At 41.0% G+C, this 25061-nt stretch overlaps 1 protein-coding gene across 2 annotated transcripts in view; it reads right to left on the bottom strand.

Annotated features, from left to right (window-relative positions):
* Positions 1-24404, bottom strand: part of foxp4 (forkhead box P4) — an 83063-nt gene extending 58659 nt beyond the window's left edge. For both annotated transcript variants that reach the window (XM_077602821.1, XM_077602822.1), the window contains exon 1: positions 23826-24404. The gene's annotated coding sequence lies outside the window, so the exon portion shown is untranslated. The remainder of the gene's footprint in view (positions 1-23825) is intronic.
* Between the last annotated feature and the right edge of the window lie 657 nt (positions 24405-25061).

Raw genomic sequence — 25061 nt, 5'->3', positions numbered from 1 at the left:
GCGGTGCTCTGGGCCACTCTGGCTGCCTGCCAGTGCTCACAGGTTGGCTAACATTGAAGAGCTCAATTCTGCGGTTGCCCTGGCCCTGCTCCAGTGCTCACAGGTGAATGCCATTATCCCACACCTAGGCCGGTCACACGTGGGCCAATATCCACCAGCGAGTGGCTGGCCTCAAAGTGTGTCGCTGGGTGTGACAGATGCTGACTTGGACTTTAGAGCAACCTCAAGTCTTCTTATTAGTGTGCCTTTGACGTTGTGAAGATGCGAGAATTGTTCATGAGAAACGAATCAGCCAAGAAGCCGACAGATTGCAGCCCTGGCTTTTTATCTGCGAATTTGTGTGAACGATTGTATGTGTGCACACAAGTCTGAGGTGTATTTTTGTGAAGACAAAGTCCCTGTTTACAGAGCCCATAAAGATTAGCCTCCCTCGGTCAGGTGGGTTCTGGAGCCATAGGTAAACACACAGAGCATTCCGCACCCATGAGATCGCTCGACGTGTGTGTGTGTATGTTTGTGTGACCCGGGCAAACATACACTCTTGGGCCCTTCCTTCAGAGAGCAGTAAGTAATTTACAGGCTTGCAGACCACTGTCGGTTTAAAATAGTGAACACAGACACAAAGGTGCACACAAATATTTGTAGAAGGAGGTCTCCACGCACACCTCATTTATCTGAGGCAAAATATTGCGGATTATGCATTCCGCAAGAGGTAAAGTTCACGTGCAAGTGATCAGGAGGATGAGAATGGAAAGAAAGGACCTTTCTCTTCATCTATCGCCTCCGTCCAGAGAGGTAAATGGAGGTCAGGTTCATGCTTAGAGTGGTGGAAGAGAGGTGAAGCAAGGGAGGACTGAAGGGCTGAGAAAAAGGCAGCATACCTTTATTTGGATGTGAAAGCAGCTGAGCAATTAGCAGCCGTGTCCTGAGAGAGCGCTTTATTAGGATGACCTTCAACTGTGATGAAAGGGAGGCAAGGAGGGAACGACAGAAAGAAGGTGTGTGTGTGTGTGTGTGTGTGTGGTGGGGGGCTTAGCTGTGGAGAGAAATTTTGATGAAACTGTGTCACTCCTAAGTTAAAATGGTGGAGTGTGACTACAATGAGTGAGCTGTTGGAGCATCTGGAAACTGACCAGGTATAGCCGATAGACTCAATTTGTTGTCATTTTTTCCAAATGAATTGGACATCTGTTGCCGCTAGTGGCTCTGAAACATGATCATTTCTTGCCAGCTCTAATTCCAATCTGATTGATTGGGTGTCTATCCTTCTCAATGACACCCAATTAATTAAAGAAGGGTTCAGAAAATAAGAGAAATGAGAGATTAATTAAAAATCAATCATTCTTATCATCTATCAAGTACATTTTGTCTCGATTTAGATGTTGCTTTCCTTTATTTCAGGTAGCCCTGAGAAATTGAAGAAAAATACATTTTACTTTGCAGAACTTTTAACATTAAAAGTATTCCAATCAGAGCTAAGAAAAAAAAATCCAACTAAAGAAATCCACTCTTAAATTAGGTATCAGAATATATATATATATATATATATATATATATATATATATATATATATATATATATATATATATATATATATATATATATATATATATATATACACACACACACATATACATATACATATACAGATAGATATAGATAGATATAGATAGATATAGATAGATATAGATATATATATAGATATAGATATAGATATAGATATAGATATATATATATATATATATATATATATATATATATATATATATATATATATATATATATATATAGTACGCAGAGATAAAATAACTTTATTTGCCGGAGAGCACTATTACTTGCCTTTAGGTGACACAATTTATGATCAGAATTTTGCATTACAAGGGCGATGAGTTGGGTAGATTTGATTTACCTGGAAATGGGCAACAGCAGCCATAAAGTGTTACAATGGATTTAAAACAGTGCAGTATATTTAAATAAATAAAAATCAAAGTGGACATAATATAATATTATACACGGGCTTTCAAGTCGGGGCACTTTGCATTTCTGAGTTAATTAATAGATTGGATCAGAGCAAGTTTAATCAAATATAATTGAATAAGAGCACAGTAAAAACAGGCCAGACGTTAAAAGGAGACATGGGCAAGAAATGATAGCATGTCCACTTTTCAAATTAATTGAATTTCAGTACTTTTGAACTTGGTCCAAGCTGGGGTAATTAATTTACATGCTATTCAAAAGTAGTAAAACAAGATGATATCCCACGGTGTGCACAAATACCCCCTCAGACAAGCATGCAGAGTACAAATCAACACCAATGAAAGGCTTTAAGATAGAACTGTTAGTTTTTTGCTCTTCTTGCTCTTTCTGCCACACTTTTGGTCTCACGTTGCCCATATTATATTGAATTATATTATAACATGAATAATTTCTTAGCTTATTCTCATTGCATTAAAAAATGACTCCTTTATAATTTATCAGAGAAAAAAAAATCTTTGTTATATAGTGACAAGTATCCTAATTAATAAAAGTCGAAAGAACATTAAGAGAAGTCATACTAATTTGGAACTTACTAATATTAATAGAATAATTTATACCACTCTATAAATAAATTAAAAGAGTAATGCATTTGAAAAAGGGATGCCTTCCATTCAATTTAAGACAAAAAATAAGGTCTGCCTTTCAGACAAGGACATTAATAAGTGCTCTACCACCAGAACAGAAAAGGAAGCGACAAACTAAACATGCAGTGCTCCCTTTTAAAATGAATCAATTTTTCAACTCCCCGTTAAAAAATTGATGAGCAACACTTGTATTTCCTGCCTTGTTAGTTTCGTGCGCTGTTTAAGGACTGTTGATTGTTACATTTGTGCGTCGTCTGCAAAAAGGCATTATAGTTTCTGACTTTTCAATGAGAAAACTCAAATACAGAAAAAGATCTATCTGTTTCAGAAACTTAAAAATTATGCTAAGAGAGAGAAGGCGAGGCGAGTGTGGACTGGGTCATTATCATCCTTATTACTCCTCATTAAAATACACCCCTCACAAAGGCAGTCTTTTGAGAGCGCGTGTGTGTGTGTGTGTGTGTGCGCAAGTGACCAGGCATGTTCCTGATGTGCACATGTGCGTCAATAACCAAAAATGACAAAAAAAGAACAATATAATTGGAGAAATGTACGCAGTAATAATAGGTATTCAGAAAATGATAATTCATATTAAACAGGGTGCACAAAGTCAGCCTCATTTGCATGTTTTAGATTATATGCATTTCAAAAGTAATTTCCGCGGGGCATATGAATGACATTAATTCCCAGGCGGGTTCTGCTACAGACCTCAAACTATCAAACACTCAAACATTTAACAGATGAAAAAAAGGAGAGCTTGTGCCTGGGTGAAGGGACATTTCAAGGTTAAAAGAATTTATTTATGTATTTTTTTTCCAACTTAGTAAAGTTTGTTTTATTTCAAGTTAGTCCATAGCTCATTTGGAGAGTATTTGTTCAGTTGTACAGTATGTAGGAGTTTGCTTCCTGGTACCAGTCTGAGAAAGACACTTCTCTTCCTATTCAGCACCATTTCCTCTGCAATAAGCCTGAATAGATGTGAGTCACAGTGACTCATGTGCTTGTGTCAGCTCCAGAGCCAGACAAGCAGAATCCAGCAAAGGCAAGACTCCAGTCGCCCACCAGAAGTGACCCGAGCAGAGCGAGGGGAAAGGAAAAGTGATGAAAAAGGATGTGGTGAGCAAGGGGAGGGGGAGGATTGCGGACGAGCGGGAAGACCGGGAGACAGAGGGTTCCCTCTCCTCGCCTGCCCGGGCTGGGAGGAAGACCCTGGGGCAGGAAACGGCTTGGATGAATGGATGATAACAGTGGAAAACTCTGGATGCCATAGTAGACGCCTCTCTTGTATTATTAGGAAATCTGGTCTCATGCCACGTTACAACACTTGCTGGAGACGTGTGTCTATCACACTGACACATGGAGAACTCCGAGCCTAATGCAACGAGAAAGTCGAGAGCCCTGTGCTTCTGCGCCTTTTGTTTGTTGCCCCTCTTTGTCTGTAAACAGAGCTGCCGCTGTGAGCCGCTTAGCATGTGATCATCCCATTAAGAATTGATGCTTTCTGTACAAATGCTTCAAACTGTTTTGTTTGCTAGCGTGTGGTGCTCGACAAACAATTACCACAAAGTACACACATCTTTGAGTGAGGTTCACACACATGCGTGCAAATTGTAACTTTTTTTTTTCTTTTCAAAAGAGTACTGGAGCGCATCAGTTAGGTAAATACCAAAACAACATCCTTCACATTGGTAAGCGGACGTACTACACAAGTTAAAACAGTATGTGAGGACTTTAAGGGTCCCCTCATATACTGTTCATAAATCATATGCTATGCTGCCACTAGGAGCACTTTCAAAAACCTGGTAGGATGCCATATATAACCCAGCATTATAGTCTTTAGCGCACAGCCACCATAGGTGATTTTATGGAATGTGACTTCAGAGAGTACAAAACAGAGAAGGTGGTGGGGAAGAGAACAGATCATAGGGTCAATGAAGGAGGGATAATGTGAGCCTGGGAAACATGTTTGTTTCCTTACTGTTTCTCTTTCATATTGTTCCCAGCCAGTCAAAGCAGATCTGTTCATCTGACACATAAGAGGATTAGTGTGTGTAGGACACAAATCATTACACTCACATAACTGTGTTCATATATAGCCAATGCTTTAACATGCCTTGGGGCGGACATGTGGCGTGCGTATTGAATAAGATGTGTCCGTCTTCACCCAACGGCCAAAGTGGCACAGGCCTCGAAAGCGGTCCACTCTACTTCATCGATACGCTGCTGCTCGGCCTATTCAGCGGCAAAGAGCTTTCCTGCAGCTTCAGCTCTCCACACAGGATCGATGCTATGAGCAATGCGGACAAACTGCTGCTAAACAGAAGGCCCTGACCGCGAAAGCCCGTCGCTGCACTGGCTCCCCCAGGGTTAGATCGTTCCACTAATGGAGGTCTCTGCTGGGGCCCCTATTGGCCCCAAACCACCAAACAGGCCCCAAGGAATCGCTTTCCTGGTCTCTTTTCAATCTCTTTCACAGTCATCTGTCCATTGTTTCTCCATCTACACAATTATATTGACATCAGCCTCTTATGGCCCATTGATGCTTCCTCATTTGGGTTTGTCAAAAACAAACAGGTCCCTCAGAACTCGACCGTGTTAGCTGTTGAAGGTGATATATACACCCCCCAAAAAATCACGTTTGGGTCATATTTATAATAGCAATCTTGTGTATATGAATGTAATGTAAATATAAGGTTTTGTGGGGAAAAAAGTCTGCAAATGAGTGACTGGGGCCGATGAAAAGCAACCAATCAAAGACAAATGGATGTAATTAATGAGTTGTCAGTCAAACGTTGCACACTGAGGCACACATTATAGTTCTGCTGACCTGTTATTATTGTTGGGTTGAAGTTTAATTTTACACGGTTAAATGAGTGGGTGAGCCAATGATCAGTGCGCTTGCAAGTGTGCAAAAGATTGACTGACACTTGGTAGGTCACACCCAGTCTCTGATTGTTTTTTTTTTTTAATTCTCGGGTGCAGTGTTTTCTTACGGATCAAATTAGAGGCAGAATTCCAGGCCAGAAACACTGTTTTAAATTTATTCATTGCAAAATTATATTTATTACGTATGACTGAAAAGTCACAAGTAAGCTATAAAGACTTTTTTTAAACTAGAAATATCTTTAAAGTATTAAAAAGGTTTATGATTGCAAAGTTAAACAGTTTAAGTCAGTATTTCAGGTATAGAAAGGGGTAAAACCTTTGATGTGATCTCTGAGCAAAACACTGCTGATTAGTCACTCTTTCGGGTTTTGCATTTGTCTTATTTAATAACCATGAAAGTAGTGAAAGGGGGAAAAAATAGAAAGCGCAATGGAAAGAACTGTCGCATTTGTCATTTCCGATTGTTTACTTTCTTCACTGCAAATTGATTTTTACATCTCCTCTTACTGGAATCTCCGTGAGCTGGACCGCCAGAGCTGTCTGGCTTTGGCCTCAGCTGGCAAAGCAGTGCTCCAAGCTTTATGAGCGAGCTCTAGGGAGGACATTTCAGCCTTTCAACTCACAAGTCATTCCAGTGATACAATACTGCTTTTGTCCTGACCACCTTTGTTGTTTTCTTTCTCTTCTTTCCAACCACCGCTTGTATTCTTTTCTTTACGTCGCTCGCTTTCATATCCTTCCATAAACTGGGCCTGCTTGTCAGTCTGTAAGCAGACAAGGTGGACTTCACAGATCAGAGGTGCCGTAGGACACACACGTATTGAAAGTCTCTGTTTGACAGTGGAGCTTCAAGTACAGGCTAGGGTTACATTGTGGTGGTTGGGCGGTGCGCTGTGGTTCAGTTCTTCCTCGGTTCTGGTAGGACTGAGGTTTGCCTGTAGGGACCTCCAGTGAGTCAGGCGGCAGGCCTGAGCTAAACTAAGGCTGAGGCCAGGAATAGTCATCAGTGGACTGGGCAGCGCTAATGGTGTGTTTGTAAGGATGAAGCCAAACAAACAAGGTGACGTTTGAATTGGAGGAGGGAAGGCTGCGTGAGCCAGATGTTGCTTAGACACACACACACACACACACAGGATAAAATAAAACTTCTGTGGGGGGAAATGTACCAAGTAGCTGGAGCATCAGCTGCTCTTCTGCATGTGTGTGTGTATATGTGTGCGTGTTTCTGTATGGTTATGTCAGCTGAAGTGTCACAATTTCTCACCACATTCACACTAATGAGAAGAAAAAAAATCGTCCAGAAAGCTTCTTCTGTAATTATTCCCCCAGGAATGTGTACAGTATCCTGACAGAAGATAAATCTCAAGCTTGAAATGTGTGTTCAGGAGCATGTAAGAGTGAAATAGAGCCTAATTATGGTTATATTATTTGGTCTATGTATGTCTGTTTGTGTGGACAAGATATAAACAATCATTTAAAGCATTTATCCCTCAATTACACCTTTCAGTTCTCAAACTCACCTACACAAAGCGCTGGAACTCACTCCTGCCTCTTACAGTGGTCCAAAAGAAGCTTTGCCACATGAAGCCAGCCTGTCTTGCTGTGTTAACAATTTCCGTGCATGTACACTCTAAGTCTATGTGTGTGTCAGACACAGAAATAATCAAACACCCTTTAGGTCCTCATTTTTGCGGAATTGCCGTCTTTGTCGCTTGCCCACTCTTTGCACTTAAAGTATACTTAATTCAAGCAGCTTGTATAGTTGAAAAGAAACAAAACGAGTTTTGTCGGTATAGAATTGACCGGTTGGGCAAAGAGTCATACAACACACACACACACACACACACATGCATGCTCCCTGCCAGTGTTTGTGGTGGCGCAGCAGATCTGGTAACATCTGGATGTATTTTACAAGTGTTTACATTTCCAAAATGCTGAAAAAAGTAGACCAAAAGAGAGAACTTAGAAAAATACTGCAGGTACCAGAAGAATATTGAAAAAAGCAACTGGTCCCAGATGAGGATTTCCAACCTACCACAGTAGACATATACACAGTGTTGCAACTATTTGTTAGGATCTCCGGCCAACAATAACCGACTTTTGCGGTGCGCAAATTGGCAAGCTACAGGCTCCTTTTTGGACTTTTGTCCCATCAAATTTGCCTTACCTACAAGCAAACGCACGCATTGGCGTTTGACAACCACTCTTACGCACTCAACGCTGCACACATTCCCGCAAAAGCATACACACTCATGAAAACAGCTGCATTTCCATTTTTCTTCCCCTAAATGACGAAAACACAAAAACAGTTGGACTTCATTCAGCTTAATCAAAGCTGACATGGAGTACAGCTCTGTGAGATGATGTCAGCAATGAGGGGAAACGCACACATGCACGCGCGCACACACAGTTAGTCTATAGGATGTAATTTCAGTGACTGGGTGTAATTTACCAGTGTAAGTCGAAACCAGGACGAAAAAACAACAACAAGAAAAACCTGCGATTCCAGAAATACATAAAGCATGTATACTGAGACCCAGCATCCTGCGCATTATCAACACACACCCCAGCCATAAAGTCCGAGGATGCTAAAGACTTGGGCGAAATGACTGCAGGTAAATGGCTACCAAACGCTTGAATTCATGCAGAATGACTTTTTGATTGGAGTCCCACACAAAGTGTCCTTGGGATAGTTCTAATCCTCTCAGGTATTCCACTTTCCCATGGCCCACCCTAACCCCTACCTCTCCCTTACACACACACACGCACAGGGGAGATTATTAAAGCAACCTCGTGGCACACGGAGATTTCTGATGGATTTAACATCAGGAATGATTGTTAACTTTTAGCACTAAAAAGACTTGGAGTGACTCCTGAGGAAAAAAAAGAAAAGAAAAAAAGAAAAGGGCGATCCGGCCAGACACTTGTATCACATGACAACTGGGCTGCAGCTGCAAGGACCCCTGGGAAAAACGGCCCATTGCCATCCCTCAGATCACGCCGAGTCGGGAGCCAAACAGTAATGACGCCATGCGTCTATATCATATGTCCGTCCGAAGACACTATTTAGCCGCAGAGTTGAATCCGGGGGGAAAAAAAATGGCATCACAGTCAAGTGGTAAAATAAAAATAAAAGTTAATCACCGTGAAATAGATTAAACCTATTAAGAAGAACGTATGCTCAAGGTGACAGAAGAAATTAATTTGGCTCAACTATTGAGACCCTTACCTCCACCCCACTATAGGATTTCTACCAAACTAATTATCACGCTCCACTTTCAGAAATAATAAGAAAAGTGCTTAATAGGTCCGGATTTACCCCTGCATTCATATGTCCATTTAACATCCCCGCTTTCATGCCCACACACTCCTTCCTTAATGCAATTTCACATTCATGATTTAAAATAGGAGAAGGAATTATATTTCAAGTGGTGTCAGGATTAGAATATACAAGCAGCAATATTAAAACACTGTTAGGTTTGCAGCCAGCTCGCCGAGCCCGAGTGGCTAAAGCGAAGGTAAAGATGTTCAATAATGTTTTTGTCACACTCAGGGACAAAGAAGGAGAAAATTACACTGAGAGCGCAGCTATCTGATTAATCTTCCCCTCGCTGTATATTAATTTTCTCCTCTCTCTGATTTATGCTAGTTGGGATTTTTAATTTTTAACCAGAGTGCAGATATGGGAAAGATCTACCAAGCCAGCAACTCACATCTGTTTATTTAGTCAGCCATTTGCCCCAATTATAACAACATCCAAATGCAACTATTGTTTCATCTCTCAAGCATAATGTTTTTCACTGGCTTACGCACCACTCATTTGCATTGTAGCGCCCAGGGCCATGGAGCAAATCTAAAGTGAAAAATGCAGGTTGAGCCACTTTTGTTCATTATCAGAGCAATAAAAAGTTAAGCATAGAATAAATAAATAAGGAGGCCGAACAAGCCCTTAAGATGGAGTATATGTTTTATTATGTTTTTCATCACTAATTTATGAAATTCAATTAATCATATACTGTTGGAGTGCATTCCCTGAACAACAACCCTTGTGTTTTTCCACACGTTTCTTTTGCGCCTGTTATTTCTCTCTCTTAAAATATGTAATTAGTGTGCTCCTTTGCTATGTTCTGACATTCGCCTGGCCACATCGCAAGGAATCGAGCACAAACACCAAAGGGATTTTTGTTAATCATCAGCTGCAGAGCTCCTGTCAGAATCAAGTTGTCAATCATTTACAGTTAAGTCATCGCATGTAATAACTTTAGTCCCGACCGAGCCCTGCACTCATTTGTTCTTTATTCCTTTTGACCAGTTTCAGCCGCTTTTTTCTCCACTCTTGTATGCAATGAAACTTTAAAAAATATTAGCATTTCAACAATGACATTTTTCCACCTAACTTTAGGGGAGGTCGCACAAAAAAGATGACCTCACACTAGCTCGGAGAATTCTGACTAATGGAGTAATTAGTTACTAAAATAGCTTTCAAATCCCTTCTGTTACACCAACGAACTTCTTAAGCTACACAACTTCAAACACAAGAATGAACATGTATGATAGAAAATATGATGACTGAATGAGCACACGGATGAGATTCTCATCTTCACTGGTCAGTTGTTCCACAGTTGTTAAACAGATGAGGCATACTTTCACACTTTTTCCAAAACTTTTAACGGTGGCTTCTTGGCCTCTGCAGTCATGTCAGCATAGCGTCTATTAAAACCGCATGTGGGCCCGGCCCGCCGACACACACATGCACGCACACCCTTCTGCTTTTCAACGCTGAACTTCTAACCTCTTCCTACGCCATGACATCTGGGGCTCTAAAATGTCCTAAAACATTCCCGCATCGACATTGTCTGAGTTCATAAAAATGCACAAAGAGGCTGGCATAAACGATACCGATTCTATTAGATAGTCCTTCCTTATAGTGACCAATGTGAATAGCTAATAAGGCAGAGATAAACTCTAGATGCCCTGCGGCCAGAAGGCGACAGCCAAAATCCCTCTGAGATAATTTGAGGCTAATTCATCAGCTTTTCAAAATGCACATTGCACACTCTTTCCATTATAATACACTGACTCACACATAACTCAAGCGAGTTCTTTAAATACGAAGAGATAGTCATCAGGAAGATCTGATTTTAGCCTGTCACCCGCACAACACATGTAAAATAAGACATAGTGGCACATTATTTAAAAAAAGACCTCCCTGTCACCCGCTGATGTGTATCTGGACAAGTCAGCCTGAGATAAAGTCACTCGACAACTACAGCAATCGATGGAAGTAATTTATTTACCTCGCCGGGCAATATCTACTCTGCCTTCAGGCGGCAGCGAAAAGGGAGATTTGGCAAGCGAGTGTGAGTGCTGTGTAAATTAATCTAACAGCGGCCGCATCCAGAGCCGTGCATAAGTTCATAAAACAAGCAGAGGTTAAAGCAGCTCACATTATACACACACACAGCAGGCAAAGATCCAACACCAAAACCACTTCTCGTAGCAACATAAGAGACCTGAAACGTCGTCTCTCTTCCATTACTGTGATGTGCCATCCCTAGATACTACTAAAAAATCATAAAAGGGGGAAAAAAATCAAAGTTAAGAGTTCTTTATTTCTCTTTCTTTCCATTCAAAAGCAACACTGTGGAGTGAGGCCTGTCCACGGCCCTTAACTTTAACTCAATGAAATAAAAGGCACTTAACTAAGCCTCAATGGTGTGCAGCACACAAATGCACACACACACACTTATCCTCTACCTCCTCAGATGCTCATGCATATGCATTTTCATTGTGATTTATGCACCCTGGCGGGGGTGTGGGCCTATCTGAGCGCGGGGCCAACATAAAGGTCAGCTCATTTGTAAATCAGTTGCCTATTTATGGACGTGTGGAGTGTTTGTGTGTACCGCTAATGTAAGTCCCCATTTTTGTGCATGTTTGTGCCTATAAATCCCTGCTTATTGGAGATCAATGTTCCAAACAGGCTCTTAATTACAGTGCCGACTTTATCTTCTATATTTATTGAAGTCTTTAGGCTTCTTAGCTGTGTGTAAATCACAAGAGTCCTGCAGGTTGCAAATATGCCTTGCTGTGAGTGTGTGTTCTACTGAGCTTTGACTACTTCTGCCAACCGGTGGTCTGACCCAGCACTTTGAAGCAGGAAGTTGTCTCACTTTCTGACCTTTCTTATTATTCCACGGGAAAAAAAGCCTATAGAAGCACGCCTCTTATCAGGAAAAGACCCCGGTCCCAGGCATTGGATTATGGGAAAAAGTGTGACCAAAAGTACACCCAAAGACATGTTAGGGTTGAAATGCCCATTACTGTGTGCTTCCCTTTTGTGAACATTCAGTGCTTGTTACTCCACCTCCTCCCACCTCCTCTGAACAACAGATTTTGGGCTAATAGGGCAGCTGCTGGTCCCCCTTCCCCTCCCCCTAAGACCCTGCAATTCTGCTCCCTGCGATCCTTCCACACCAGCTCCCTTCCAGGAAAATAAAGCCCAGGAAGACGCCTGTTGTTTTCATATTGTTATTGATGCGTCTGCCAATAGAAAAATAGAACTGTTGCTGATGAAAAAGTTCATCTGTTCCAAAGTTGCCAAGATCACCTAAAGCTTTTGGAAGAATATATGTATGTATTTCCATATTGTGGCAGAATCCATGAGCATTTGAGTTTTGGAGTACCACATAATTTGCTGTCTATTATGTTATTATAATCAAATTCAGTATATCACCACAAAGAAGAAGAATGTCCAGTAAAGTTGAAATTTCATTATAAGTGGAAATAATATTGCAGCTTTGTATTTGGGTTTATTTGATATGAGGCTACAAACTGGTTGAGGATGAAAAATATAGGGTTAGGGTATGTTCAAATTATACGTATTAACTCAAGGAAAAAATGAATAAACAACACACTCTTTTCCAGTACATGACTAAAATGGATTGAAGCATATCTGCTGTTCAAAATTGAATGGCCTGTTCTTTTAGTCACCATTCCTATAGAATGTTTTGTGGACACTGGTTTTGCATTAAGTTGTGCAAACTTGCAGTGTCCTGTGAGTTAATGGTTTACAAGTCGTATTGACTGCTGTGAAAAGGGTCAATATGAAAACAAAGTATGTCGTCATGCAGGATATTTGCTCAGTAATGTATATCCTATGAAGAAAGCCATAATGCCACATCTGCCAAATGAGCCACTTTACATATTTTCTAAAGCTAATAAATTGATGCAGTAATCTATATAGATATATAGAGTGATATAGATAGAGATATAGATATATATATATATATACATACGTATATACATATATATAGATATATATATACATACATACGTATATACATATATACACATATACATATATACACATATACATATATATATATATATATATATATATATACACACATATATATGTATATATATACACACACATATATAAATATATACATATATATATATATATAGACATATATATACATACATATATATATACATATATATATATATATATATATATAGATAGATATCTATATAGATATATAGATATATCTATATATGGTACTGTCTAATGATCAATAAAAATGCTACAACAGCATTTTTCACTTACCCACATAGTGTTCTGAAGGACTACCTTAATGTAGAGTTTACTAGCTGGAGCATAACGCGTGAACATCATCCAAAGAAATGCATGCATCAATCTTAAGAAGCAATGGCAAGTGAGCTCATCTCTGAGGCTGTGACACTCATTTGATGGGCTACATTTGTTTGTGCTCATTTGGGGTGCTCATGTGTGTAACCTGACCCAGCGTGTAGTAGCACCCCCATGCATACTCACGCATACATGAAAAAACCTCATAAAGGCGCTTACTCACAGACTTCCTGAATAAAAAAAATCCCTCCACTTCATTAGGAAAGTAAACACAAGTGCTGTCTGAAGTGGCTAATTAGAGACTAATTACTCCCCGCTCGTTACTAATGCAAATTAGATTACGCTGCTTAACTTCCTCATGTCCACAACGCTGCTGTTAATTGAGGCCTTTTGAAATTAAATTACCCGCTAATTAGCATATCAAAACCATTAATTCTGCGCAACAAGGAGCCGTGCGAGGAGGGGGGCAAAACAACAACAAATGCCAAGTTTTCGTAATGAGTTTTGCTAATTGAATATGCATGTTCATTTGCCTTGCGCTAGGAATACCTGTGTTTGATAGACATGTGTGCAGATGTGTGTGTCGCAAAATGGAAACAGCATCTATCATAAGAGAAGCATATCATTAACGCAACCAAACACATTTTCAGTGAGTGCGAGATGCTGCTGGATCAAACATCAGATGGACGTTAATCTCATGCGAGAAGAAAGGCGTGCGTGTGAGCATGCACAGAAGTGGCTAGAAGGTATCTTTGAAGTAAAGAACTTGCTGCTCTTGAAAAGTCCCCCGACCCCCTGCCAGCCTTCTCTACAACTAACTGGCCACTCTTCACCTCCTTTCCAATACCATTAGAACTAACTACACCTACACCCACAGGCACAGTAACATTTTATGGCTGCAAGCAGGTGAACAGCAAAATATTTCATTCAGTGGAATGAAATTCCTTTTGACTAAAAAGACGATTCAAACTTTACAGATTTGAAATGGCGAGCACATTTGCCTGCTTCTGAATAAGCGAGGGCAAACACAAGTGCACACACACACACACCGCACACCCATAATGCACCCAGCGGCTATTAGCTTCGACAATCTAAAGATCCATCTCATCCTTGTAATGCAAAACCAGAGAAATAAAGTCTTTCTGTAAAAAATTCCTTTCCTAACGGCCTCTGCAATCAAGGTGCATGAAAGACCTCATTCACATCTCTAATAAAGTTTCATCTTTCTCACTTCTCATCTCTTTATCCAGTAAAGATGGATAAAAAAAATTATAAAAGACAACAACAATGACTGGTAAACTTGAGAGCAGGGAACAGAACAGATTTAAATGTTAATATAACGTGTTTCCTTTTCATGGTAGATGGACGCCGCTCAACAATATTTGCCCTAATTGCTACAATTATCGTATTAACCAGTTAGGATTTGAGTGTGTTGATGAAAAAAATTGATTAATCGTCTGTTTCTTTTCAGAGTTTCTTCTTAATCAAAATCTACCATCCTTGAAAAATTAATTTGAAGCCGTTTCTTATCAGTTAATTAAATCTGCTTGGAAGTCTTTTCTTTCTTTCCTTTTTTTTCTCTTCCGCACGGCATGATTAGAATGGTTCTGTTCTTCCCTGTTCAGACACCATGATGTTAGAGGGGGAACTTTTCACTGTCTCATCAAACATTCACCAGCACAAGAATAGGACTTCTTTGAAGGGCCCGGAGCCGACGTCTTTTTTTTTCTCCCCTCTTCCGAACCTCCGCTGTACTGATAAATTGTGCTCCACCCAATAGATCTTTCATTCTCGTTAACACATTCTCATTAACGGACAGAGAAAGCAAAAGTGGCGGGGAGGAAAGGGGGCATTGGGAAAGTCAGAGCATGGAACAAGAGGAAGACAAAATAGGAAAGAAAAAAAATGGGGGCCAATAACAGCAAGTTAAGTCTTGATATAGCACATAGCAGGATAGGCAAATAAGTGCAGTGATCAAATAATTAATTGATTTTGTGGAATTCAAGAAAATCTGAGTTGACTCCTCACTACTCATCCCAAGTATGCAATCACCGAGTTCACTTAATATACAGATCAAGTCACATGCATCATTGTGAGTGGCAACCTTTTGGGGGGCTGTGTTAATATATTTGTTTGAGCAGGCGTGAACATGCGAAGTAATAAAAATAGATTCCATTGACATAGATTTCACTTCATTCCACATACTGCTCGATTTACTCATCAGAGAGTGACTTTACCTAAGAAAACTAGTTTTCTATTTCTGGAGTAATACCAATTATAAAATATCTGCCAGTGGCAAAGGAAAGCCCCTTTCAAAGAGAGAGAGAGAGTCAGAGACAGAGGGCAAGAGAGAAAGAGAGAGAGCAAGAGAGAGAGAAAGAGAGGTGTGGGGGGAGAGAGAGAGACAGAGACAGAGAGAGTCCATTCAGTGCCATCAGATGGAGATAAGTTCTCTCTCTGTACTTCAGCACTCAGCAGAGCATAGCTGGACAGATACAGTGCACTCGGCTCATCTGTCCATCCCGGTCTCCACAGGGAGGCGAGGAAAGATTGGGAGGTCTTGGGGGTAGGGTGGGGGTCTTGTACATGAGAAGGAGAATGAGAGGGAAAAAAATCAGTCAGAAAGAGAGGAATATGTAATATTTCTGTGATTGGATCATCAATGGAATGAATATCGGAACGTAGAGAGTTTTCAAGATCAACCAATCAACCTGCTCCCTCATCAGCTAGTCAGGCCCCATCAAAGCTCCAGGGTGGTGGCGTTCACACTTCCATCTCTACGGGTTTTCGTCCAACCATTATTTCTCTCTTTACTCCAGCTGGCCTCATCTTTATCCGAGGGAGACTAGAGAATTCTTAAAGCTACAATTACCGCATACAACTATCAATTTCCCCTTCAATTAACCCTGTGGGAAGGGAGTGGGGGGGAGGGGGAGACATTCAAATTTTTGGGGACAGAGCCGGGCACACTCCCCTCCATTTCATCATTTTTCCCTTCAGGGCGGTGACGCGTTTAGGTGGAGAATTGCACCTCAACGGGAACAGCTTGACCCTTTTACTGGAGGTCGAGCAATGTACTGCTAAACCCAGGTGATCTGTTTTATTACAGTGGTACAAAATGTGTCCCCATTTTACTAATACACATTGCATAAGTAGCACTTGGGATGCCTGGGAAGTGGTTAAAAAACAGAGACGAGAGCAAGGGGGGGTGAGTTGTGTGATGTTTCTTCCATCAGGAAGTCTGCACCCCATATTAAGACTCCAGTGTTTCTCAAATTCATTTCTCCTCCTCTTCCGTCCGCCCACTCTTAATATGATGACAAACACCAAAAAGTGTTTAGTTCACCCTCACATTCCATCTGCCTACATAGTTTTCATTTACAACTCACTGGGCCAGATCAACTTTTTCTAAGTGACCTTTTGGACAATGCAAAACTGCAGTTTTTCCCGTTGCAGATTAGGCCTAGATGTTGCATGCGGCAGTTCTGACCTTCACTAAACAACCGGCGCCTTTCAACGCTGCTTCCCTTTTTTTACTTACAGACGTAAAACTTAATAGGAGGAGTAAAGCAGAATTTGTACTCTACACTCAATGTGCCATCTAATTTATTTCAGGGACAAGCAGGTGTAGTGACAAAATGTTCATTCATCCAGCAGTGTATTCAGACCACCAAACACCACATATGACCTTTTATACGATGAACACATAGACAAATTATGAGCTCACACGGCAGCCAAATGAGAAATGTGTGTTGATCCATGGCGTCTGAAAATGAAAATAGTTCACAAATAGGATGGGAATGTGTCTGAAAAGTCCCCATTTTCAATGCTTCAGTTGCATTGTGTTGAATTTGCAGAGGGGTCTGATTGATTGACCTTGCGTCGCATTCCTGTCAAATCACTGCTACAGAATTAAATGATTGCTATTGAACGAGCACAGGGAGAGGTAGCAAATGTTGGAAGTAAACTGTGATGACAGCCGGGATGTAATGAAGAGGCTGAGAGGCAACGCAGAGCCGCCGTAATTAGAGACAACAGGCATGACCGCGAGAATCGGAGTGAGCTTGAGTCGAAACAAGAGGTGGAGAGAAGAGGATGATGGGGGGGGAAAGAAGAAAAAGAGTTGAAAGTATAACGCTGTACAGGCATCTGATTGTGAAAAGTACACTGGCAAGGAAATCACATAGAAAGAACTTTGCATCAAATGTTGATTTTTGTTTAAGTTCAGGTGTACCAAATGGTCCGCATGTAAAGTAGCACAATTATATAATCAATTTAGTATATTTTTAAGATTAAAAGAAAAAATTCTCAATTGCTGTTCCTTCCTCTTTTTTTTTTAGAATGCAACAAAAACAATATACCGTTACTCAAAGTGAATTTTCCAACTCGCAACTCTATACATCATTTTTTTGATGGGAGTAATGAGCAATTTTACCGATACAAAAACCTCCCTTTTATTTGTTTCTACTGTTTAATTGGCCTTTTTCCCTTTTTCTTTTCTTATAGAGCTCTCCTATTGCATCCCCTCTCATCCCTGTCAGTCTTCAAAGCCTAACACAAACACACTCACATGGCCTTCTTTCCTTAGGAACATGAGAGCGGTCTCTAATTCACAGGATGGCAAAGCCGCGCCGGACAGCAATCTTGATCTGCCGGGATTAGGATACTTTTATTTGCCCGAGAGCAAAGAGGAAGGAAGAGGGGGGAGGAAGGGCCAAGTCAGAGGCAGGTGTGTGTAGCTACGTCGTGTTTGGTTGTTCTTGGAGAAAAAGTAACAAAATGACCATTGACAAAAGCAATTTGCTTTCTAGTCAGAACACATGGCTGCACTTGAAAAATGTCATAGGATCCCCCCCCAAAAAACCTTGCCTTTTAAAATATATTAAAGGTACATTTTGGAAAAAGAATATTCTACTACTACCTAATAAAGTGAGCAGGACACATTTAGAATCAAGCAGATCAGAAAGGAGGTCCATTTCTCCTTGCATCAACACAAGAGGGGAACAAGGGGGCAAGAAAGGTGGAGGAAGGGTGTTAGGGAGGAGGGGATTACACAATTATTCAGATAACAGCTGGGAATAATCTAGTGGCAGATGTCTTTTGGCCAACAATGCCCACCGCACACAGACGGGCGTGTGTAAGCACATGCACACCAACACTAGTTTCAATGCTGGGCAAAGAAGGAGAAAATAGGGAGGGGGGAGAAAACAGCGACATGAAAGATGTCAGTCTGCCTGAAGCCCTTCAACCTCATCTGGACCACTGATGAAATCATCTTGAAAAATAAAAGAAGACTATCTCCTCACAGTGATGAATTGCCCTGAAGTATATATACAAGTTGGGAAAACTGATGACCTGTTTGCTTTTTTTCCTCCGTCACAGGCGCTTGAAAAACAGAACCTAAAACCAAAGGAATTCAGTCCGGGGCGGAGAGAGAGGTGCAGGGTCACACGGTGATTGACAGTTAATTGGATGTGCATGCACACACACACATACACACACAATAAGTGTATCCCCTCGACTCCTGATAGTGGCTTTAGCAGTAACAAAAACTATGGAAGCGGCGCCATTACTGGGTAATGTTTGCCGACTGGCTATACCTTGAGGGGGGAGAAAAGCTGTGCAAAAGCAGGAATTCTGGGGGTACTGAAGTATCTGGTCATATTTTTTTCTTCTGGAGGAAGATAAGCAAACAATTTAGAAAAGCTAAAAGTGAAGCGCCGGGCTCCTCTAATCTTACATGTGAGGTTGCGTACGGCATAAAAGGGCGCGACAGCCGGCTGTCAAAAGCTCTGTCACTCCATCAAGCTGGGCCGCCTATTGTGATTTTGTCGAACACTGGCTAACAGCTCGTCCCGTCAGGGGATGGATCATCACATGCTAATGGCTTAAGTCGGCATCCCGTAACCCCCTGGAACTAATACCACAAATACTAATACCATAAAAGAGCCCCAGCGATACTTTCGCCTGCGTTTGCCAACATCACGATACTTGACGGATTAGAAGACACAATTAGGTGCATTTATAAGGTCATTACCTTGCTGGTTCACCATGGTGTGGAACAGGGGGAAACGGATAAAAAAGCATTCCAAGCAATATATGACTGCTGCAAATCAGATGAGAGAAAATGGGATATTTAAAACTTTACAAAGCTGGGAGCAAATGGGAGCACTAGAATAAAAGCATTTGCTCATCCCTACACCGCGCCATGAATAAGTGTGCGCTCAAGAGGCCCGCAGCACGTCGCTCCAGTCAGACGATTTACAAAACGCGCCTCGGCGTTCCCGTAAAGCCCGAGACGCGCACTTCGCAGCTGTCACCCAAACCCTTCACAACCATCCGTTTCGATTCACATTAAAGCGGCGGCGGCGCACAAAGTTGAGTCACATTGTTGTTCCGAGCGAAGCTTTCCACTGATCGGCTCCCTCGCTCCTGCGCTCGATTGACGGCCGCTCTGTCAGTCTGTCGCGGCGTTTTACAAAACACCAACGGCTCTCTGATGAAACGCTTACAAAAAGGTCAGAGGGTTGGAGGCAAGTGGAGAGGAAAAGGGAGTCGGGACTCAGTGAAGGAAAATCCATAACACAAATAAAGCTGTCAGCGGCAAAGCGGAGTTAGCGCGGGACTCCGCGACCATTGAATGTTCATAAAGATGCTTTAGTCGAAACACAGATTGTGAAAAAATAAATGCAAGTTACTTTCCCATCATCACTACATCCTATTTTATGCAAACGGCATTTCAGATTATTTTATACTAATGCTTTGTTGTTCTTGTGCCACGTCCAGAAATGTCTTTCTTCTGTATCAAGGGTTTTACATATCGGTTTCGGCCGCATGTGTTCTTTATCATTAATAGACACTGTTGGTTTGGATGAGGAGAAAAGACTGAGCATCTCGTGTGCTTCTGACCTCATGATCCTTGCGACTTATACTATCTGTCTGCAAAACTTGAAAAGACCCCACCGCCGATGCGGCCGCCTCCCCTTTACTTTCCGATTCGCTCCCATTCCTCCAGACTTCACACTGACAGCACGCCTGCAACCACCACACACACCCCATCAAGTGTGCCCCACCCCTTTAGCTCCAGCACTTTGCTCCAACCATGGCCTCAGGTGCCAAACGCACCCTGGAGAGGCTGATCTAATACTTCCTCAGCTGTAATGACCCACGCCTCAAGAACTCTTGGACGCTCCTTCCAGCCTTTTTACTCGTATGTTGTATCTGCCTTTCTGTCCCTCACTTCCCTTTCCCACCATTCCACCCCCACACCGCCACCCGCTCATAGGAAACAGTCCCTTCCGCTTCGAACTATTGGGTCACTCCTTCCCACATCCATCAGCTGTTAATGGGATGGCGTATCATGGAACAACTGAAAATGTCTCAAAATCGGCCTGGCTCATATAAAATGTTTCATATCAGATATTTGAATTAAAATTCAACAGGCCATCTTAACTAATTAAAAAAATATATGCGTATATATATATTTTTCTGAATTACGTTTGAGGCCATCAGAGCTCCTTAAAAGGCAACAAAAGCAACCACACGGAACCGCACTCACAGGTGGTCAACATCTCTTAAAATGTTTCTCAGGGCATCTTTCCTACCTATTTCTTCTCCTCCTACTCCTTCTATTCTTCCGCGCCTTGCTCTCCTGCAACTTTACAATATGACGCTTGCCTCCTGACCCGTCAGGAAAACACATCTCATCTTTGAAAAATGTGCAAGGGTTTATTAAACGTGTGCGCTCACACAGACACACACAAGCATTGAGCCCCCTACTTCTCCCGAATAACAAGCTCAATTTGAACCACATGTATAATCAGGACTCAGTCAAAAGCAATGTGGCGGCAGTTTTACCATGGCGTCAATCACTTACAACCACAACCTGAACACCCTCCTACTTCCTGGACATCTTCTAAATCGACAATTTAATCACATTCATGATTTTATAGTCTACATCTGAAAAATATAAGACAATCAAAATAATTCAAATAAAATTACACAATTGTTACAGTTTGTAGAATCTTTGGCCCCCGAGGGCGCCATCCAAAGCATTAATACTGACACTTGAAATGATTCAATTTCTTTCACTGCCTGCATGGACATTTTTTTCTTCTTCTCCCGACTCAATGAAAATTTTATCATTTCACTTTTTATTGTAGCTAAGTGGCACCATAGAAGAAAAAAGCTGCCATTAAAACCTACATGTTTACTATGGCACTGTCATATATGGGTGCTCTTCAACATCACTTTGCGTCAAAAAAGCCCACTCAGACTTGTGGGATGGGGTTAGCAGCATATTACGGACACAGCCGACGCACATGACATTTCAAACTTCAAATAGTGTCCATTTCCACTAGAGCACGAGAGGTGATTTAAAAAATAAAATTAAAAAAAACTTCCACATACTCCTCATTATACACATTTTCATCCCTACTGATGGAGGTGAGAGGACCATCAGAGTGCATTTATGGATTAAAACAATCATGCCGGCATAGCTTTTAGTCTGGCAAAAGGTTTTTTTTCACCCCCAAACCTGTGAGATTCATTGCAATTTTTACCCATCTCTTGACAATGTCATTGTGACATAAGCATAATGCCTGAATGTCAGAAAAAAAAACACCCACGTACACACTTAACCGCCTGTTGGAAAGTCTCGGACTGATAGTGGTCTGTCCCAGCAGCGCACGACAAACAAAATGTGACAAGGAAAAGACACAGCTGTCGGGATAGATGAGAAGCGAAGGGAAAACAGAGAAAAGAAGCAAAAGTGTGGAGGGGGAAGAAAAAAAACGGTGCCGACTAAAAAGGCCAAAGCACAATATTGAAAAGGACAAGAATGTTAAGTTTTTTTCCTCCTCAAAATGTGCCCTTTTGTTTCACTATCTTTAAATTTCTATTGAAAGACAATAATGTCAAACTCTGAAAGATCAGTACAAAAATGCTTGATAAATGGAATTGGTTTTCATACTAAAGAAAATGAGGAGAAAAATCCAAGAAGCAACTGTCTTTGTTTTGTGCGGTGATGACTGATGTTCATAGAAAATGGTTTCTCTACGAATCAATTAAGAAAAAAAAGGAACACATACTAAAGAAGTGTCTAAAGTATGCTTTCGAGATTTAGTAAGAATTCCCATCATTTTTTTCTAAATAGCGCTATTTTAATAGGTTCACTTCCTTTCTGTCAGTTAATTAAAAGTGGTAAAAACATATACTTAACATTCTTATCTCACATTTAAAACTTTTACAACAGGTCTGTCGGCATTTGATAGCAAATGTCTATGAATTTCCTTTCCTTTTCAATTGACATGAAATTACAAGTTGTCTCTCTCTTCAACTCCAAATGTGGCAAGGTCAGAAAGCAGCATCTTACAATGCGTTAACAGAGCGTCATGGTCAAGGGGAAGAAAAAAAATCCAGTGAGGAGGCTGAGGGGTAAATGAAATAATAAGGGGTAAAATATCTGAGACAACACAATAAATAAAATGAATTATGTCAAATGAGCCCATTAATAAAGTGGCAATGATGCTGGTGGCAGTTTAGTCACCACACTGACACACAACGGGCGACTGCAATTAGTTGTTGTTTCAATAATTGCTGTTTCACACTCCCTTTTGTTCATTTGATATTTCACATGCAGGTGTCATAACTCATTTATAGTATTTGCATGGAAAATTTTCCTTGAGATGCTGGGTGAAATAAAATAAAAGTGCATTCGACAGCACTCTTTAAGGTAACATTTTATTTTAATTTCATAATGTAACAATAATTACTTTTTTAAATGTATTTTATAGCTTTTGCTTTTACATTATTGAACAGTGAACAGAATGCAGGCACCGGGATTGTTTCAACTTTAACGGTGCAGAAGGAACTTTGGTCCAAGTTAACACATTTTAATTTTAATATTGTTTAATCGTGCAAAAAGGAGCAAAATCTTGTCTTCACGTCAAAATTCAGCAAAGATACACATGGCGGTTAAAATCTCAAAAAGTCAAAACGGATTTGAAAGGAAGGCATTGTTCCCTGACCTTTTGACTAGAGAGATTTTTTTTTACTTTACTCTCTCTTTTTAACACAATGAGTTCATTATCATCAGTGAGTGGCGTATAAAACAACGCTCTAATTCAACAATTAAAAGAAATTAAAATAACTAACCTTAAAAAAGGGGGGCAAACTTTAAACCCCATGTGTTGTAAAATTACCACCACATAATTATCGTCGGCGTTTATGGCCAAAAAAACGGATTCATTAGGAGGCAACTTACAATTCACTTGTAAATAAAAAACAATGACAGATGCAACAATAGACCCAACGTTTACCATATACATTAAAAAAATATGTATAAGCGCAAAAACATTTTTTTAAACTTTTCTTTTTTTTAAGAGAAGACACTGGGTTAATTTCTGAATTTCCCAACTTGGAATAAGAAAAGTTTTTGCACGTTTGAAGACAAAAAGAGGTGTTCTAAAGCTCCCAACTAATAAACAGTGTAAAACTTCTCACATTGGAGAGCGACTTTTAAAAAAAAAGTTGATAAACAAGGAGAAAAGTAGAGGAAAAACTTCTGGCAGCGCGGACAAGACAATGCAATAGATAGTGTGAGTGCGTGCGCGTGTGTACGCGCGTGTGTGCGTGTGTGTACGTGTGCTATACTGTGCATGAACCTGTTCTCTTGTGTTGGGAAGAAGTCAACTTTCACGCCAGCGGTTGGAGCATGTGGGCAGCCCGGCTCCGGCTCCGGCTCCTCTCGGCCCCCCGCGCGTCCACTCGATCTCTCGGCTACAAAAGGCCACACGCGCCGGTGGGAGGGAGCGATACCCAACCGGTAGAAAAAAAAGGGTCAAAAAATAGGGGGACGAAAACTTCAAAATGAAGACTAAAAAGATGCAAAAAAAAACTAAATGAGGGTTCGGAATCGAAGCGAAGACGACGAAGGCGTGATCGCCAGTTAGTCCTCTCCTTGTTGTTCGCTTCTTTTGTGCGTCTCTGGAGTCAAGTCACAACAATTGTGCCGCTCAAAGTGTGCCACCGTGCGCAACTTCTGCTTTGCACGCGTTTGTTTCGCCTTGGCCGCTATCCCGTGTAAAAAAAAACAACAACAACAAAAACAAAAAAAACAAAAAAGGAAAGGAAGAATGAAAAGGGAAAAGACTCCTTCGTTTTGTCGTTTGCTGCTTTTTTTTCTTCCCTACGCCACAAAGTTGGTCGGCCGCCGCTCCGCTCTTTTTTGCCATCCACTCTGACGCTCACTCGTTGGAAATCAGCCTTGAATCACCAGGGCAGCGTGCGTGCACGCGTGTGCACGTGTGCGCGTGTGCCTGTTGTGTGTGCGTACTGCACGGGGGACAGTTTGTGCGCTACCGTAATGCCTCTAAAGCAGGTGCGCCTTTACAAAGCTTGACTACAATAGGAAAACAGCGCCTCTCTCGCTCACTCTCTCTCTCTTGCTCTCTCGCTCTATCACCCTCTTGCTCTCTTGCTCTCTCTCTCCATTTTCTCTCAAATCAGATGATTTCATTTCACTTTGGGGACCTGTAGTAGATTTCCACATTCTATTCTTTAACCAGAGTGATTCGTATAAGATTCTTCATCTTAAAGTAAAAAAGGATGGTCTATTCATTTCCCCTGATTCATAAAAGTGTTTGGTAAAGTGTTGATGAAAGTCAAAAGCCTCTTTAGAATGTAAAATGAACAACTAACGAATGAAAATTCAAAAAGTTGCCTGCCACCTAAAGTTACTATATAAGACCACATAATTTTAATTTATTTGAGCATCTCAGTATGTGTATGGCAGCATACATGTGTCAAGATGGCGTTTTCACCCCATGCTTGCAACAATGGCTTCCTTCCATATTCAACAAGCATACTGTACATTAGGTAAACTGAAAACTACATTGCCC

The sequence above is a fragment of the Stigmatopora argus genome, chromosome 6 (assembly GCF_051989625.1).
Source record: "Stigmatopora argus isolate UIUO_Sarg chromosome 6, RoL_Sarg_1.0, whole genome shotgun sequence".
Taxonomy (NCBI): domain Eukaryota; kingdom Metazoa; phylum Chordata; class Actinopteri; order Syngnathiformes; family Syngnathidae; genus Stigmatopora; species Stigmatopora argus.
Note: the sequence above shows the minus strand (reverse complement) of the source record. Positions and strands in the feature narration are given on the sequence as shown.